The sequence below is a fragment of the Arachis hypogaea genome, chromosome 20 (assembly GCF_003086295.3).
Source record: "Arachis hypogaea cultivar Tifrunner chromosome 20, arahy.Tifrunner.gnm2.J5K5, whole genome shotgun sequence".
NCBI classification, from domain to species: Eukaryota; Viridiplantae; Streptophyta; class Magnoliopsida; order Fabales; family Fabaceae; genus Arachis; species Arachis hypogaea.
In genome coordinates this window covers 91,330,417-91,348,286 of record NC_092055.1, presented here as the reverse complement: position 1 = coordinate 91,348,286, position 17,870 = coordinate 91,330,417, and positions in this window count along the sequence as shown.

Sequence of the window (17,870 nt, the reverse complement as noted above, 5' to 3'; positions counted from 1 at the left end):
TGTAAATTTTACTGGATCTGTGGCAGTGAGGAGCTGGTCAGCCTTCTCCTGCGGGGTAAAGTACTTTTCCCGCCATGAGTCATCATGCATAATGTCCAGGATGGACATAGAGGATTTGCCTCTTTTCCTTTTGCCAGTGGTGGCTTTTCCTTTTCCTTTTCTTTGAGGGTCAGACATCCTGAAAAGCGGAAATTGCAGGATACAATGAAAGAACAAAAGCAGGAAAACAAGTAGGCAAATAGAATAATAGCAATATGGTGCACGAAATTGGAAATCACAGTTCTTCACAAATTCGCACAACTAACCAACAAGTGTACGGGGTCGTCCAAGTAATACCTTACGTGAGTAAGGGTCGATCCCACGGAGATTGTTGGCTTGAAGCAATCTATGGTTATCTTGTTGATGCCAGGGCATCTTGGCCAGTTTCACTGACCTTTTCTTTACTGTTTTTAGGTTAGTTTCATGCATTTTCTTAGGAAATAAGCTAGTTTTGGGTAGATATTCACTTACACCTTGACTCAAGCATACGTTGTGCATTTTACTTTATTTCATGAGGATTTTGCATAAGTTTAGTGACAAATTGTATGTTGCATTGCCCATGACTTGGACTAGAACTTTGATGCACTCTATTGCTTGATTTTAGGACCAAAGGAAGCAAGGAAAGGGAGGAAACTTGCAAGGTTAATGAGAAAAGTGATTGCCAATGACACTCTCATAGCCATCATTGCCCACGTTAAGAGTCACGTTAACTAAGTTAACGTGAACTCTAACGTGGAAAAGGAAAGTTGAGCCAATGTTAGTGACACTTAACATTGTCACTAACGTTGGCAAACACTCATGAGTGGCCACGTTAGAGCCCACGTTAACCTAGTTAACATGGCCTCTAACGTTAAAGGGGGAAGAGAAGCCAATGTTAGTGACATTCAACATTGTCACTAACGTTGGCCTAAGGATGAAACACACCACGTTAACTCCCACGTTAACTTGGTTAACGTGGGAGCTAACGTAAGAAGTGAGAGTTGTCGCCAACGTTAGTGACACTCAACATTGTCACTAACGTTGGAAGCAACCACACAACCCCCCAAGGAGCCACGTTAACTTAGTTAACGTGGAAGCTAACGATGAGGAATGAATGATGAGCCAACGTTAGTGACACTCAACATTGTCACTAACGTTGGGATGGCTAAGAATGGCCACCTTAACCTAGTTAACGTGGACTCTAACGTGAGATCTAGGGGCACATTGAAATGTTAGTGACAATGTTGAGTGTCACTAACGTTCTCGAAGGTTGGCAAGGCCACGTTAGAAGCCACGTTAACCTAGTTAACGTGGAGCTTTAACGTGAAGCAAAAAGGGGCACACTGGAACGTTAGTGACAATGTTGAGTGTCACTAACATTCTCGAAGTTTGGCAAGGCCACGTTAGAAGCCACGTTAACATACTTAACGTGGACTCTAACGTGAGGCAAAGGGGTACATTGGAACGTTAGTGAAAATGTTAAGTGTCACTAACGTTCTTGAACTTATACTTTCAATAAATGTTAACACCCCTAACGCCCTGAGCTGAAGTCTCTACCCACTTAGCACTTTCTCTCTACAAGTAAAGCCAAGCCCAAATGAAGAAAAAAACTGCTTCAAACTCAAGATCCAAAGGCCCAAGACTTGAAGAGCAAACTAGAAGCTGAGAAGAGTAGTATATATAGGAGTAGCTTTGAATTGTAAAAGGAGTTCCGGAGGCTAGAAAAAGAGAACTACTATCTGTATTTTACTTTCTCTCCATTTTCGAGTTTTATGATGTATTCTCCATCTTTGTTTTCATTTTCAAGAGCTATGAACAACTAAACCCCTTTCATTGGGTTAGGGAGCTCTGTTATAATTTGATGGATCAATACTAATTTTCATTATTCTTCTTCTATCTTTTCTCTTGATTTTACTTGAAAGCTTTCGATCTTCATCCAATTGAGTAGTTATCTTGGAAGAGAAGCTATTCAAACTTGGATCTCTTTTGAACCTTGAAAGAGGAATGAAGAGATCAAGCTAGAAATGCTTTCTCATGCTGGACCAAATTGGGTTTGGATGGGTATGTGACTATAACCCTCTCAATACTTGATTTGGGAAATGCATGTGGTATAATCAGTGACCATACTTCATCTCTTCTCATGAGCAATTGACCAAGGAATTGGCTATTGATCAGGATTTGAGAGATTGAATTGCAAGAAATTGTAATTCAATCACTTAAGATTGCCAAGGAGATCAATGAGTGCATTGATTGAGGAAGAGATGAAAATGAACTTGATCCGGAGAATTGTAACATCTCCTAAGCCCAATGAACTCCCCATCTCTGATCTTACCCATTCTCTTTAATTTCTGCCATTTACTTTTATGAGCAAATCCTCCATTCCCATTTACAATTCTGCAATTTATTTTCAGTCATTTACTTCCAGTCCTTTAATTCTAGCATTTACTTTTCTGTTATTTACATTCCCGCCATTTTATTTTCTGCAACTCTCAACCCAAATTCTGAATTCGCTCAACTAGAACATTCTTCTAATTAAAGTTGCTTGATCAATCAATCCCTGTGGGATTCGACCTCACTCTATTGTGAGTTTTTACTTGACGACAAATTCGGTACACTTGCCGAAGGGAGATTTGTTGAGAGACAAGTTTTCCGTGCATCAAATTTATGGCGCCGTTGCCGGGGATTAATTGTGATTAACAAACTACCGGTTGATTGATTTAATAGATTAGACACTTTTCTTTTGTCTTTGTTTTCTTTTATTTCTTTATTTTCTTTTGCTAACTAACTGTTTGTGTTATTGCCTCACTGGAAATTTCCTCATCTGTGACAATAGAGATTCCAATTTCTTTTGGTGATTATTGTTTGAGACAGAGCTTTCTGCAGGAAAGAAAGGAGCATCCATCATATTCTAGTCAATCAAATTTCATGGGAAACTCTCCACCACCACAGAATGATTCACTTTACTATGCTCATGGTGGGTGGAAGTATCAAGAACATGAAATGGGGTGCTTCCCAGGGTCACAAAATGGTCCATATTTTGATGAATTTGATCACTACTCAAGTTGTGGCTGGGAAGATCAAAGTCAAAGAGATTTCACTCATTCATACCCCATTCATCAAGAGCCATCACCTCTCAATTATACAACCTCACCTCCAAGTTTCACATGCCTATATCCTTCATCATTTGAGTATGCCTCAGCACAAAAGTCTATCCAAAATTCATACAATTCATTTCACCATCCACAAAACTCAATCCACTACCCACAAGAGTCATACCACTTTCAGAACACACAACCACAAAACAACCAATTCCATTCACAAACCAACCCCGCCCAACCATTACAACCTACCCAACCACCCTGATGAAGGAAAAACGTCAAGCTAGTGACGCTAAAGAAGCGCTTCATGGGAGGCAACCCATGTTTTATATGTTTTTAAAATAATGAATAAATCAATGTTTATGAATTTCAACCCAAACTTGACAACATTTGGTGAAATCTTTATCATGCAGTATATAGTAAAGAACAAGTTTGATGTTTAAAGCAAACCAAGATGCATACTAGTCTTGGGAGCTTTGAACAAAACCTTTCATCACATTGCTTCAAACTAAGTTTGGTGTCACCCCATGGTGCCACCAAAATGCATATAAGGACCCACCAATAGTTAGTTAGTTAGTTGGAATTCATAAATAAACAATCAAATCCTTTCTTCCCTTGTATTCTAGCCGTAGAGTTTGAATTTTTTTTATGATATTAATTTCCTTATTTTAAATCTTTAAAGGAAAGGAAAAGGAGCATAAAAAGGGATAGATTGGACAACCAGACAAAGAAGGTTCGGACACCACAAGAGGAGGGGTTACACACTTGTTCTAAAGAGGGAATACATTGGAAAATGTTGCTATGCAACATTGAAAAAAATGGAACCCCTAGAAGACCGAGCAATCCCCATCATAAAGTGATGATCCTTGTCTTCTAGCCATGCATAACCCTAACCGTCCATCAAGTGACCACTTCATCAATCTACACCCTCCATTCCCTCACAACCTCTTTATATAAACGACCCTTGTCCGTACCACCCTTCATTGTCATCACACACCCTTCACCACTCTTCATTTCGGTACAATACACCCCCTATCTGATTATAAACGTTCCTCCCCTCACTCTCTTCATTGCCATAAAACCCTAAACAACCAAAAGTCTCCACAACCTTACCACCTTCACATATTAATCATCATTCATGGCATCTTCAAGTTCTAAGAGAAGGGAGGGAAAGGAACCCATGGAAGAACACCCATATGATGAGAAGAGATTTAGAAGCTTGCATCATGCATTGCAATACGGGTGGATGGTTGATAAGGAAATCATCTATGAGCTGGGGTTTCAAGTTAAGAAGACTGAATGCCCCGAAATCACAGAGAAGGTAGAAAGGAGAAGATGGGAGCTCCTCACTGACCCGGTCACTAAGGTGAATGCAAATCTCATAAGAGAATTTTATGCAAATGCAGTCAGATATGATAAGAAAGATGAGTCATATACAAGCTTTGTGAGAGGAACAATGGTAGATTTTGGTCCCATGAGTGTAATGAGGGCATTGAAGCTACGGTCTATACCGTTTGAAGAAGAAAGTTATCACTCAAGATTGGACAACAACCCCAATTATGACCAGCTTTTACGAGACCTTTGTGTACCAAGAGCTGACTGGGAAAGGGGTGCAGAAAATAAACCAAAGTTCATTAAGAGAACAGACCTCACTCCTGAAGCTAAGGGGTGGTTTGAGCTAGTGAGGAGGTCTATTCTCCCAGCTGCAAACAACTCGGAGGTGAATCTCGAGAGAGAAACAATGGTGCATTGTATACTCAACGGATGAGAAATCAAAGTTCATGAGATCATAGCTCAAGGCATTAGAAAGATGGCAGAGAAAAGCGACTCAAGAGGAACATTAGGTTACCCCAGCACTATCTACCGAATATGCAAGAAAGCTAGGGTGGTTTTTGAAGATGAGGACCCCGTTTGGATAAAGGAAGGCATTCTAATAACAGTCCGAAGGATGAATGCTGCAGCATCCCCCTGCCTCAACGGAAGCAAAGAAAGAGGATAGCCCCTCAAGTAGTGGAAGGCCAAGTCTCAGAGGGTCAAGCACAACAGACCTTGGACATGCACCAATTGCAGGAGGCCATTGATGGCTTGTCTAGACAATATTTAGAAAGCCAAGGAGCACAGAAAGAGCTTCAACTACAGATGATGGGGCAACAAGAGGAAACACTTTCAAGATGGATGACTCAGCAAGGTGAGTGGCAAAGGCAAATGATGGAACAGCAACTAAGCCAAGGATAATAATGGGGAGAAGCATTCAACAGGATGGAACAAAGACAAAACGAGCAACAAGAATCCACTCAGAGGCTAATCAACATCCAAGCACATCAAGGGGCACACATACATGAGATGCATCGAAGACAAATAGAACAGGCAGAACTATTGGATGAGCAAAGGGCATTCGCAGAAGGAGTTTACATGAGCGAAACAGGACATCATATAAACACTCAAGCCAGGCTCGGCTACTTAGTGGGACAGCTGCCAGTACTACATCCAGGAATAGCCAAGTATGACGAAATGAAGGATGAATTAGCACGAAAGGAAAGACAAAGGGTGGAAGAGAGTCATGAGTCAGTGAGGAAGGCACTTGAGGATTGGAAGCAAGCAAGATTGGCACGGATGCGAGGAAATGCAAGAGGAAACAAGGAGGACAAGCAAGGAAAAAGCATGGACATCCACAACAGTAAAAGGTGGTGGAGCTCCTTCTTTGTTCCATCTTTCTCTATGTCTTAAATAAGGAAGATCTTGTGTGAAATAGAACTTGCTTCCATGTTATGTTTAAACCTTTTTCAATCATGTCTTTTAAGTTTGTGGTATTGAATAGGTCTATGTGTGCTAGTCTTTATGTTACTGCATCCTTACTTAACTTACTTGTATGCTTGTTTCTTTTGAATTAAATGAAGAGAGAATGATTGTTTTTAAAAGACCAGAGTAGAGTTCATAATGTGGAAGTGCATTCATGAATCTTTGGGGTAGTCATAAGTAGCTAAGTTGGTTCAACCACAAGGTTAGGAGGACAACTATCTATCCTAAATACTTGACTTTGGATATACCCATGAGACTAAGTAGATGACAAGATCCTAATAAGAGAAAAGGGAAAGAATAGTGGAAGTGTAAAACAAAAGAAAAAGAGTAAGCAATAAGGCTAGGCACCAATGGTTTGGACCTTGAGACAAGTGTCTGTGGTGCTCCTGTGTGAGGGATCTACTTGGATAAATAAGCTCTCAGGGGTGCTTTATCACTTGGTAACTTGGGTTAACTAACCCGGGATTATCAGCTAAAAATCCACTATCAAGAGTAACCCTCACTACAGAGCATTTAGTAACCCAAAGAGGTGCTGGACACCAAGGTCTCAAGAAAAGAAAATAAACAAACTATATGCCTGTGGTGTGTATGTATGGGGGAGAGACTTGAGGGAGTAAGTCCTTAGGGGTGCTTCAACACCTAGCACCTTGAACCAACTGGTTCGGGAGTGTTGGCTGAAAACTTATCTTAAAGAGTTGCCCCCTTACAGAGCACATAGCCTAAATAACACAAATAACCCTTGAAATAACAATAAAAGGATCAATGAATAAAAGTCTCATGGGATATAAACAAAGTAAGTGTTTAGGGACATGATAAAGGTCTGAAAGCCAGTAATGGAATAAACCTAAGTTGCTATGCATGAAACCACCATAAAATCAGTAACATGACTTCCACAAGAATGACTCATTCCTCTGGATATTCCATTCATCATTCTCTTGTTCCAGTACTTGCTTAGGGACAAGCAAGCTTTAAGTTTGGTGTTGTGATGCCAGGACATCTTGGCCAGTTTCACTGACCTTTTCTTTACTATTTTTAGGTTAGTTTCATGCATTTCTTTAGGAAATAAGCTAGTTTTGGGTAGATATTCACTTACACCTTGACTCAAGCATACATTGTGCATTTTACATTATTTCATGAGGATTTTGCATAAGTTTAGTGACAAATTGTATGTTGCATTGCCCATGACTTGGACTAGAACTTTGATGCACTCTATTGCTTGATTTCAGGACCAAAGGAAGCAAGGAAAGGGAGGAAACTTGCAAGGTTAATGAGAAAAGTGATTGCCAATGACACTCTCATAGCCATCATTTCCCATGTTAAGAGTCACATTAACTAAGTTAACGTGAACTCTAATGTGACAATGTTGAATGTCACTAACGTTGGCAAACACTCATGAGTGGCCACGTTAGAGCCCACGTTAACCTAGTTAACGTGGCCTCTAACGTTAAAGGGGGAAGAGAAGCCAACGTTAGTGACATTCAACATTGTCACTAACGATGGCCTAAGGATGCAACACACCACGTTAACTCCCACGTTAACTTGGTTAACGTGGGAGCTAACGTAAGAAGTGAGAGTTGTCGCCAACGTTAGTGACACTCAACATTGTCACTAACGTTGGAAGCAACCACACAACCCCCCAAGGAGCCACGTTAACTTCCACGTTAACTTAGTTAACGTGGAAGCTAGCGATGAGGAATGAATGATGAGCCAACGTTAGTGACACTCAACATTGTCACTAACGTTGGGATGGCTAAGAATGGCCACGTTGAAGCCATGTTAACCTAGTTAACGTGGACTCTAACGTGAGATCTAGGGACACATTGGAACGTTAGTGATAATGTTGAGTGTCACTAACGTTCTCGAAGGTTGGCAAGGCCACGTTAGGAGCCACGTTAACCTAGTTAACGTGGAGCTTTAACGTGAAGCAAAAAGGGGCACACTGGAACGTTAGTGACAATGTTGAGTGTCACTAACGTTCTCGAAGTTTGGCAAGGCCACGTTAGAAGCCACGTTAACATAGTTAAATGTTAACGTGGGCTCTAACGTGAGGCAAAGGGGTACATTGGAACGTTAGTGAAAATGTTAAGTGTCACTAACGTTCTCGAACTTATACTTTCAATAAATGTTAACACCCCTAACGCCCTGAGCTGAAGTCTCTGCCCACTTAGCACTTTCTCTCTGCAAGTAAAGCCAAGCCCAAATGAAGAAAAGAACTGCTTCAAACTCAAGATCCAAAGGCCCAAGACTTGAAGAGCAAACTAGAAACTGAGAAGAGTAGTATATATAGGAGTAGCTTTGAATTGTAAAAGGAGTTCTGGAGGCTGGAAAAAGAGAACTACTCTCTGTATTTTACTTTCTCTGCATTTTCGAGTTTTATGATGTATTCTCCATCTTTGTTTTCATTTTCAAGAGCTATGAACAATTAAACCCATTTCATTGGGTTAGGGAGCTCTGTTGTAATTTGATGGATCAATACTAATTTTCATTATTCTTCTTCTATCTTTTCTCTTGATTTTACTTGAAAGCTTTCGATCTTAATCCAATTGAGTAGTTATCTTGGAAGAGAAGCTATTCAAACTTGGATCTCTTTTGAACCTTGAAAGAGGAATGAAGAGATCAAGCTAGAAATACTTTCTCATGCTGGACCAAATTGGGTTTGGATGGGTATGTGACTATAACCCTCTCAATACTTGATTTGGGAAATGCATGTGGTATAATCAGTGACCATACTTCATCTCTTCTCATGAGCAATTGACCAAGGAATTGGCTATTGATCAGGATTTGAGAGATTGAATTGCAAGAAATTGTAATTCAATCACTTAAGATTGCCAAGGAGATCAATGAGTGCATTGATTGAGGAAGAGATGAAAATGAACTTGATCCGGAGAATTGCAACATCTCCTAAGCCCAATGAATTCCCCATCTCTGATCTTACCCATTCTCTTTAATTTCTGCCGTTTACTTTTATGAGCAAATCCCCCATTCCCATTTACAATTCTGCAATTTATTTTCAGTCATTTACTTCCAGTCCTTTAATTCTAGCATTTACTTTTTTGTTATTTATATTCCCGCCATTTTATTTTCTGCAACTCTCAACCCAAATTCTAAATTCGCTCAACTAGAACATTCTTCTAATTAAAGTTGCTTGATCAATCAATCCCTGTGGGATTCGACCTCACTCTATTGTGAGTTTTTACTTGACGACAAATTTGGTACACTTGCCGAAGGGAGATTTGTTGAGAGACAAGTTTTCCGTGCATCGCTTGTAACTCTTAGTTAGGAAAACAATAAAATAATTCACTTATCAAATTTGATTGCAAGGAATAAAAGGGCAGAACACAAATTATACTTGTATGCAATGATGGAGAATATGTTGGAGTTTTGGAGATGCTTTGTCTTCTGAAATTCTGCTTTCCTCTGTTTCTGATTCACGCACGCATGTCCTCCTATGGAAAGCTGTGTGTTGGTGGATCACCGTTGTCAATGGCTACCATCCATCCTTCCAGTGAAAAGGGTCCAGATGCGCTGTCACCGCACGGCTAATCATCTGCAGGTTCTCAATCGTACCGGAATAGGATTTACTATCCTTTTGCGTCTGTCACTACGCCCAGCACTCGTGAGTTTGAAGCTCGTCACAGTCATTCAATCCCTGAATCCTACTCGGAATACCACAGACAAGGTTTAGCCTTTCCGGATTCTCTTGAATGCTGCCATCAATCTAGCTTATACCACGAAGATTCTGATTAAGAGATCCAAGAGATATTCATTCATTCTACGGTGGAACGTAAGTGGTTGTCAGGCACGTGTTCGTGGAGGAATGATGATGATTGTCACGTTCATCACATTCATATTGAAGTGCGAATGGATATCTTAGATAGGAACACGCATGTTTGAATGGAAAACAGAAATACTTGCATTAATTCATCGAGACACAGCAGAGCTCCTCACCCCCAACAATGGAGTTTAGAGACTCATGCTGTCAAAAGGTACAAAGTTCAGATCTAAAATGTCATGATATCCAAAATAACTCTCTAAAAGTTGTTTAAATACTAAACTAGTAACCTAGGTTTACAGAAAATGAGTAAACTATGATAGATAGCGCAGAAATCCACTTCTGGGGCCCACTTGGTGTGTGCTGGGGCTGAGACTTAAGCTTCTCACGTGCCTGGGCTGTTTTGGGCGTTCAACGCCAGGTTGTGACCTGTTTCTGGCGTTGAACTCCAACTTGTAACTTATTTCTGGCGCTGGACGCCAGACTGCAACATGGAACTGACGTTGAATGCCAATTTACGTCATCTATCCTTAAGCAAAGTATAGACTATTATATATTTCTGGAAAGCCCTGGATGTCTACTTTCCAACGCAACTGGGAGCGCGCCATTTGGAGTTCTGTAGCTCCAGAAAATCCACTTTGAGTGCAGGGAGGTCAGAATCCAACAGCATCAGTAGTCCTTTTTTAGCCTGAATCAGATTTTTGCTCAGCTCCCTCAATTTCAGCCAGAAAATACCTGAAATCACAGAAAAACACACAAACTCATAGTAAAGTCCATAAATATGAATTTTGCCTAGCAACTACTGAAAATAAACTAAAAACTAACTAAAACACACTAAAAACTATATGAAATTAACCCTAAAAAGCGTATAAAATATCCGCTCATCACAACACCAAACTTAAACTGTTGCTTGTCCTCAAGCAACTAGATAAATAAAATAGAATACAAATAATTTAAGAAGGAATAATATCTCAGAGTTTTTGAGTGAAGCTCAGATTCTAATTAGATGAGCGGGACTAGTAGCTTTTTGCTTCTGAACAGTTTTGGCATCTCACTTTATCCATTGAAGCTCAGAGTGATTGGCATCTATAGGAACTCAGAATTCAGATAGTGATATTGATTCTCCTAGTTCAGTATGTTGATTCTTGAACACAGCTACTTTATGAGTCTTGGCCGTGGCCCTAAGCACTTTGTTTTCCAGTATTACCACCGGATACATAAATGCCACATACACATAATTGGGTGAACCTTTTCAGATTGTGACTCAGCTTTGCTAAAGTCCCCAATTAGAGGTGTCCAGGGTTCTTAAGCACACTCTTATTTTTGCTTTGGACCTTGACTTTAACCGCTCAGTCTCAAGTTTTCACTTGACACCTTCACGCCACAAGCACATGGTTAGGGACAGCTTGGTTTAGCCGCTTAGGCCATGATTTTATTCCTTTAAGTCCTCCTATCCACTGATGCTCAAAGCCTTGGGGTCCTTTTTATTACCCTTGCCTTTTGGTTTTAAGGGCTTTGGCTTTTTCTGCTTGCTTTTTCTTTTTCTTTTTTTTTTTTTGCAAGCTTTTGTATTCACTGCTTTTTTTTGCTTCAAGAATCATTATTATGATTTTTCAGATTATCAATAACATGTCTCATGTTCATCATTCTTTCAAGAGCCAACATATTTAACAGTCTTAAACATCAAATTCAAAAGACATATGCATTGTTCAAGCATTCATTCAGAAGACAGAAAGCATTACCACCACATGTAAATAATTAGAATTTATCTTATTAAAAAACTCGAAAAATATTGCCTCTTATTCTAAAGAAATTCTTCTATTTTATTCATGTTTAATGATGATGATAAAATTAAATTATAGCTTAATTGGAGATAAAATAAAAAATATGGATACTAATTACTACTATATGACTCCTAAGGTAAAACTAAAATAAAAACAGTTATCACAGAGTTAAGGCTAAGATTGGAATTTAACAACCTCTGTTCTGGGAAGTGGATGTTCCTCTAATCTGCGGGGTGCTTGGTCCTTCAAGAGATAATTTCTGGTGCTTCAATTCCCTTAAATCACGCCCTTGCTCCTCCTGTTCTTTAAGCAAATAGCAAAGAATGCTACTTTGTTCCTTCTGTTCTTTCTGTATTTGTTCCATAGCTTCTTGCATCTTGGTAATAGATGTTTCAAGATACTCCCAGTATTCAGATTGAGGGATTTCTGGGAGAATTTCCTGTGTTCTCTTTTTGATGGGGTCATCCTGTGCTTGTTGTTTTTCCATTGATGCTTTGGTGATTGGCCGCTCAACTGAGGTATACTCAGTTATTCCCATCCTTACTCCAGCGTCCTTGCAGAGCATAGAAATGAAGCTTGGATAAGCCAACCTGGCATCTTTGGAATTTTTGTTTACAATTTTGTAAAATTCAGTTGAAATCAGTTGATGAACTTCCACTTCTTTTCCCATCAAGACGCAATTGATCATCACTGCTCTTCTAATAGTGACTTCAGAACGGTTGCTAGTGGGCAGCAGAGAATGCCCAATGAAGTCCAGCCATCCTCTGGCGACTGGTTTGAGATCTTCTATTTTGAGTTGAATTGGGACACCCTTCGTGCTGGTGGTCCACCTGGCTCTAGGGATACATATATCCTCTAGAATCTTATCCAGGCCCTTGTCTGTTCTCATCATTCTCCTATTGAAGGAGTCTGGATCATCTTTCAGCTGAGGTAGCTTTAAGATCTCCCAGATCTTGTCAGGGTGGGTATGAACAATCTTTCTTCTGACCAAGGTCCGATAGTCATAGAGAGCAGATCCAAATAGTCTTTGCTTGTCTGTTTGCCACATATTAGCATAGAACTCCTGGACCATATTCCTTCCCACTTTCGTTTCAGGATTAGCTAGGACCTCCCAGTTCCTGATTCGAATTTGCTCCTGGATCTCCGGATATTCGTCTTCTTTCATATCGAATCTAACTTCCGGGATCACTGATCTTAGACCCATTATTTTGTAATAATGGTCTGAATGTTCTTTAGTTAAGAACTTCCCTTGATTCCAAAGTGGTTTTGGAACACTCTCTTTCTTGCCTCTTGGAGTGGGTTGTTTTCCTTTAGGAGCCATGATCTTAGTGGGTATGGTTTAGTGATCACGGATAAACACACCAAACTTAGAGGTTTGCTTGTCCTCAATCAAAAGAAAAGAAAGGAGAGGGATAGAAGGAGAGCTAGTGTAGGATGGTGGATGAGAGGAAGGAGGCCGAATGGGTTTTTAAAAGGGAGGGGGGTTTTCAAAAATAGGGAGAAAGATAAGATAGAAGATATGATTTAAAAAAATAAGTATGATAAGAAAAGATATAGTTTAAAATTGAAAAGATATGAAAGATATTTTGGAAAAGATAAAATTGGATTTTTGAAAAAGATAATATGGAGATTTGAAAAAGATATTGATTAGTTGAAAAGATTTTTGAATGAAAAGAGATAGATTTGTTTTGAAAATTTTAAAAAAGAGTTGAATTGGATTGAAAAAAGAATTTGTGCTTAAGGATTAAGATACATTTAATATTTTTAAAGAAGGGTTTTTAGAAATTAGGAATTTTAGAAATCAGGGTTCGTAACATGTTTATGCAAGAAATCATGAATTGAAACATGAAAATTAAGATTAAAATGAAAAATATGAAGAAAAAATGAATTTACCTCCTCCCCACCATCCTGGCATTTGAACGCCCAACTGCTGCTTCTCCTGGGCGTTCAACGCCCAGCTGTTGCTTCTTTCTGGCGTTGAACGCCAGGAACTCCTTTGTCACTGGGCATTTTTCTGAACGCCCAGGACGCTGTAAATCTGGCGTTAAACGCCCAGAAGGAGCTTCTTTCTGGCGTTCAACGCCCAGAAGATGCTTCTTTCTGGCGTTTAACGCCCAAATGGCTATCCTTACTGGCGTTCAACGCCCAGTGGATGCTTCTTTTGGGCGTTGAACGCCCAAAAAAGACTTTTACTGGTGTTTTCTTGCTAGTGAGCTCTTTTTCTCTGTTTTGTGTGCAGAATCCTTCTATAACCCTGTGAAATTATACAATTGACTCTTTACCTTAGTATCAGTGAACTTTATATAAACAAATAAAATCAAGAATAGGGCAAAATGCTTAGAGGAGGTGATGCCCCATGGTTGGGTTGCCTCCCAGCAAGTGCTTCTTCATTGTCTTTAGCTAGACCTTGCTGAGCTTTTAATCTAGCTTCAGCCTTGAGCACTCTTGCTCAACATTTCCTTCAAGATAGTGCTTGATTCTCTGTCCATTAACAATGAACTTCTTGTCAGAATCAATATCTTGAAGCTCCACATAACCATATGGTGATACACTTGTAATCACATATGGTCCCTTCCACCGGGACTTCAGTTTCCCAGGGAATAGCCTGAGCCTAGAGTTAAACAACAGAACCTTTTGTCCTGGTTCAAAGATTCTAGATGACAGCTTTCTGTCATGCCACTTTTTTTTATTTTTCTTTATAAAGCTTGGCGTTTTCGAAAGCAGTGAATCTGAATTCCTCTAGCTCATTTAGCTGGAGCAATCTTTTTTCTCCATCTAATTTGGCATCAAAGTTTAGGAATCTGGTTGCCCAGTAGGCTTTATGTTCCAGTTCCACGGGCAGGTGGCATGCCTTACCATACACAAGTTGGTATGGAGAGGTCCCTATAGGAGTCTTGAATGCTGTTCTGTAAGCCCGCAGAGCATCATCCAAGCTTCGTGCCCAATCCTTTCTACGGGTACTTACAGTCCGTTCCAGGATTCTTTTTAGTTTTCTGTTAGAGACTTCAGCTTGCCCATTTGTCTGTGGATGATATGGAGTCGCCACCTTGTGGCGAATCCCATACCGGACCATGGCAGAGTAAAGCTGTTTGTTGCAGAAGTGAGTGCCCCCATCACTGATTAGTACCCTGGGGACACCAAACCTGCTGAATATATGTTTTTGGAGGAATTTTAGCACTGTTTTAGTATCATTGGTGGGTGTGGCAATGGCCTCAACCCATTTTGATACATAGTCAACTGCCACCAGAATATAAGTGTTTGAGTATGATGGTGGGAAAGGCCCCATGAAATCAATACCCCATACATCAAACAATTTAATCTCCAAGATTCCTTGTTGAGGCATGGCGTAACTGTGAGGCAAATTACCAGCTCTCTGGCAACTGTTACAGTTACGCACAAACTCTCGGGAGTCTCTGTAGAGTGTAGGCCAGTAGAAGCCACATTGGAGGACCTTGGTGGCTGCTCGCTCACCTCCGAAATAACCTCCATATTGTGACCCATGGCAATGCCATAAGATCCTTTGTGCTTCTTCTTTAGGCACACACCTATGGATTATGTCGTCTACACATCTCTTAAAGAGATAGGGTTTATCCCACAAGTAGTACTTTGCATCAGTAATTAATTTTTCTTTTATTGCCTGCTGTACTCCTTGGGAATGAACCTTGTAGCTTTGTAGTTTACAATGTCTGCAAACCATGGTGTTTCCTGAATGGCAAACAAATGCTCATCCGGAAAGGTCTCAGAGATTTCAAGAGAGGGGAATGATGTCCCTTCTATTGGCTCTATCCGGGATAGATGATCAGCCACTTGGTTCTCTGTCCCTTTTCTGTCTCTTATTTCTATATCAAACTCTTGCAGAAGCAACACCCATCTTATGAGCCTGGGTTTTGAATCCTACTTTGTGAGTAGATATTTAAGAGCAGCATGGTCAGTGTACACAATCACTTTTGATCCTACTAAGTAGGATCTAAACTTGTCAATGGCATAAACCACTGCAAGTAATTCTTTTTCTGTGGTTGTGTAATTTTTCTGGGCATCATTTAAAACGCGGCTAGCATAATAAATGACATGCAGAAGTTTGTCATGCCTCTGCCCCAGTACTGCACCAATGGCGTGATCACTGGCATCATACATTAGCTCAAATGGTAATGTCCAGTCTGGTGCAGAAATAACTGGTGTTGTGACCAGCTTGGCTTTCAGCGTTTCAAACGCCTGCAGACACTCTGTGTCAAACACAAATGGCGTGTCAGCAGCTAGCAGATTGCTCAGAGGTTTTGCAATTTTTGAAAAATCCTTTATAAACCTCCTATAGAATCCTGCATGCCCCAGAAAGCTTCTGATTGCCTTAACATTGGCAGGTGGTGGTAATTTTTCAATTACCTCTATTTTTGCTTGATCCACCTCTATTCCCTTGTTTAAAATTTTATGCCCAAGGACAATCCCTTCAGTCACCATAAAGTGACATTTTTCCCAATTTAAAACCAGGTTGGTCTCTTGGCATCTTTTCAGAACTAGTTTCAGGTGATTAAGACAGGAGCTGAATGAGTCTCCATATACTGAGAAGTCATCCATGAAGACTTCCAGAAATTTTTCCACCATATCAGAGAAAATAGAGAGCATGCATCTCTGGAAGGTTGCAGGCGCATTACACAGCCAAAATGGCATCCTTCTATAAGCAAACACTCCAGATGGACATGTGAATGCTGTTTTCTCTTGATCCTGGGGATCTACTGCAATCTGGTTATAGCCTGAGTAGCCATCCAAAAAGCAGTAATAATCATGACATGCCAATCTTTCTAGCATCTGGTCTATGAATGGTAAAGGAAAATGATCCTTTCTGGTGGCTGTATTGAGCCTTCTGTAGTCAATACACATGCGCCACCCTGTAACTGTTCTTGTAGGAACCAGTTCATTCTTTTCATTATGAACCACTGTCATGCCTCCTTTTTTGGGGACAACTTAAATAGGGTTCACCCAGGGGCTATCAGAAATAGGATAAATAATCCCAGCCTCCAGTAATTTGGTGACCTCTTTCTACACCACTTCCTTCATGGCTGGATTTAGCCGCCTCTATGGTTGAACCACTGGTTTAGCATTATCCTCCAATAAGATTTTGTGCATGCATCTAGCTGGGTTTATGCCCTTAAGGTCACCTATGGACCACCCAAGAGCTGTCTTGTGTGTCCTTAGCACTTGAATAAGTGCTTCCTCTTCCTGTGGATTTAAAGCAGAGCTTATGATAACTGGAAAAGTGTCACCTTCTCCCAGAAATGCATATTTCAGGGATGGTGGTAATGGTTTGAGCTCGGATTTAGGAGGTTTTTCCTCTTCCAGAGGAAATTTCAGAGGCTCTTTCATTTCCTCTGAATCCTCCAAATTAGGCTGAACATCTTTAAAGATGTCTTCCAACTCTGATTCGAGACTCACAGCCATGTTGATCTCTTCTACCAAAGAGTCAATAAGATTAACTTTCATGCAGTCTTTTGATGTGTCTAGATGCTGCATGGCTTTGACAGCATTCAACTTAAACTCATCATCATGGACTCTCAGGGTTATTTCCCCCTGTTGGACATCAATGAGAGTTCATCCAGTTGCTAGGAAGGGTCTTCCTAGAATGAGAGTAGCACTCTTGGGCTCCTCCATTTCCAGCACTACAAAGTCAGTGGGAAAGGCGAATGGCCCAACTCTGACAATCATGTCTTCAATCACGCCTGATGGGTATTTAATGGAGCCATCGGCAAGTTGGAGACATATCCGGGTTGGTTTAACTTCTTCAGTTAAACCAAGCTTTCTGATAGTGGATGCAGGTATTAGGTTGATGCTTGCCCCAAGATCACATAAAGCTGTCTTGGTGCAATTACCTTCTAATGTGCATGGTATCAGAAAACTCCCAGGGTCTTTAAGATTTTCAGGAAAGCTTTTTAGAATGACTGCACTGTATTCTTCAGTGAGGAGAACTCTTTTAGTTTCTCTCCAATCTTTCTTATGACTCAAGATCTCTTTCATGAACTTGGCATAAGAAGGTATTTGCTCAAGTGCCTCTGCAAATGGAATCTTTATTTCAAGAGTCCTGAGATAATCTGCAAAGCGAGCAAATTGCTTATCCTGCTCCTCTTGGCGAAGTTTTTGAGGATAAGGTATCTTGGCTTTATATTCCTCAACCTTAGTTGCTGTAAGTTTATTTCCTATAGAAGTGGTTGAAGAAGCCTTTTTAGATGGGTTGTTATCAGCACTTGTATGTGTCTGATCCCTCACTGGCAATTGAGTGCCAGAGTTAGAAGCTGGAGTGACGTTAGACGCCAGCTCCTCATCTGTTCCTGGCATTTGAACACCAGAACTGTGCTTCTTTTGGGCGTTCAACGCCAGATCCTTGCTTGTTTCTGGCGTTGAACGCCAGTC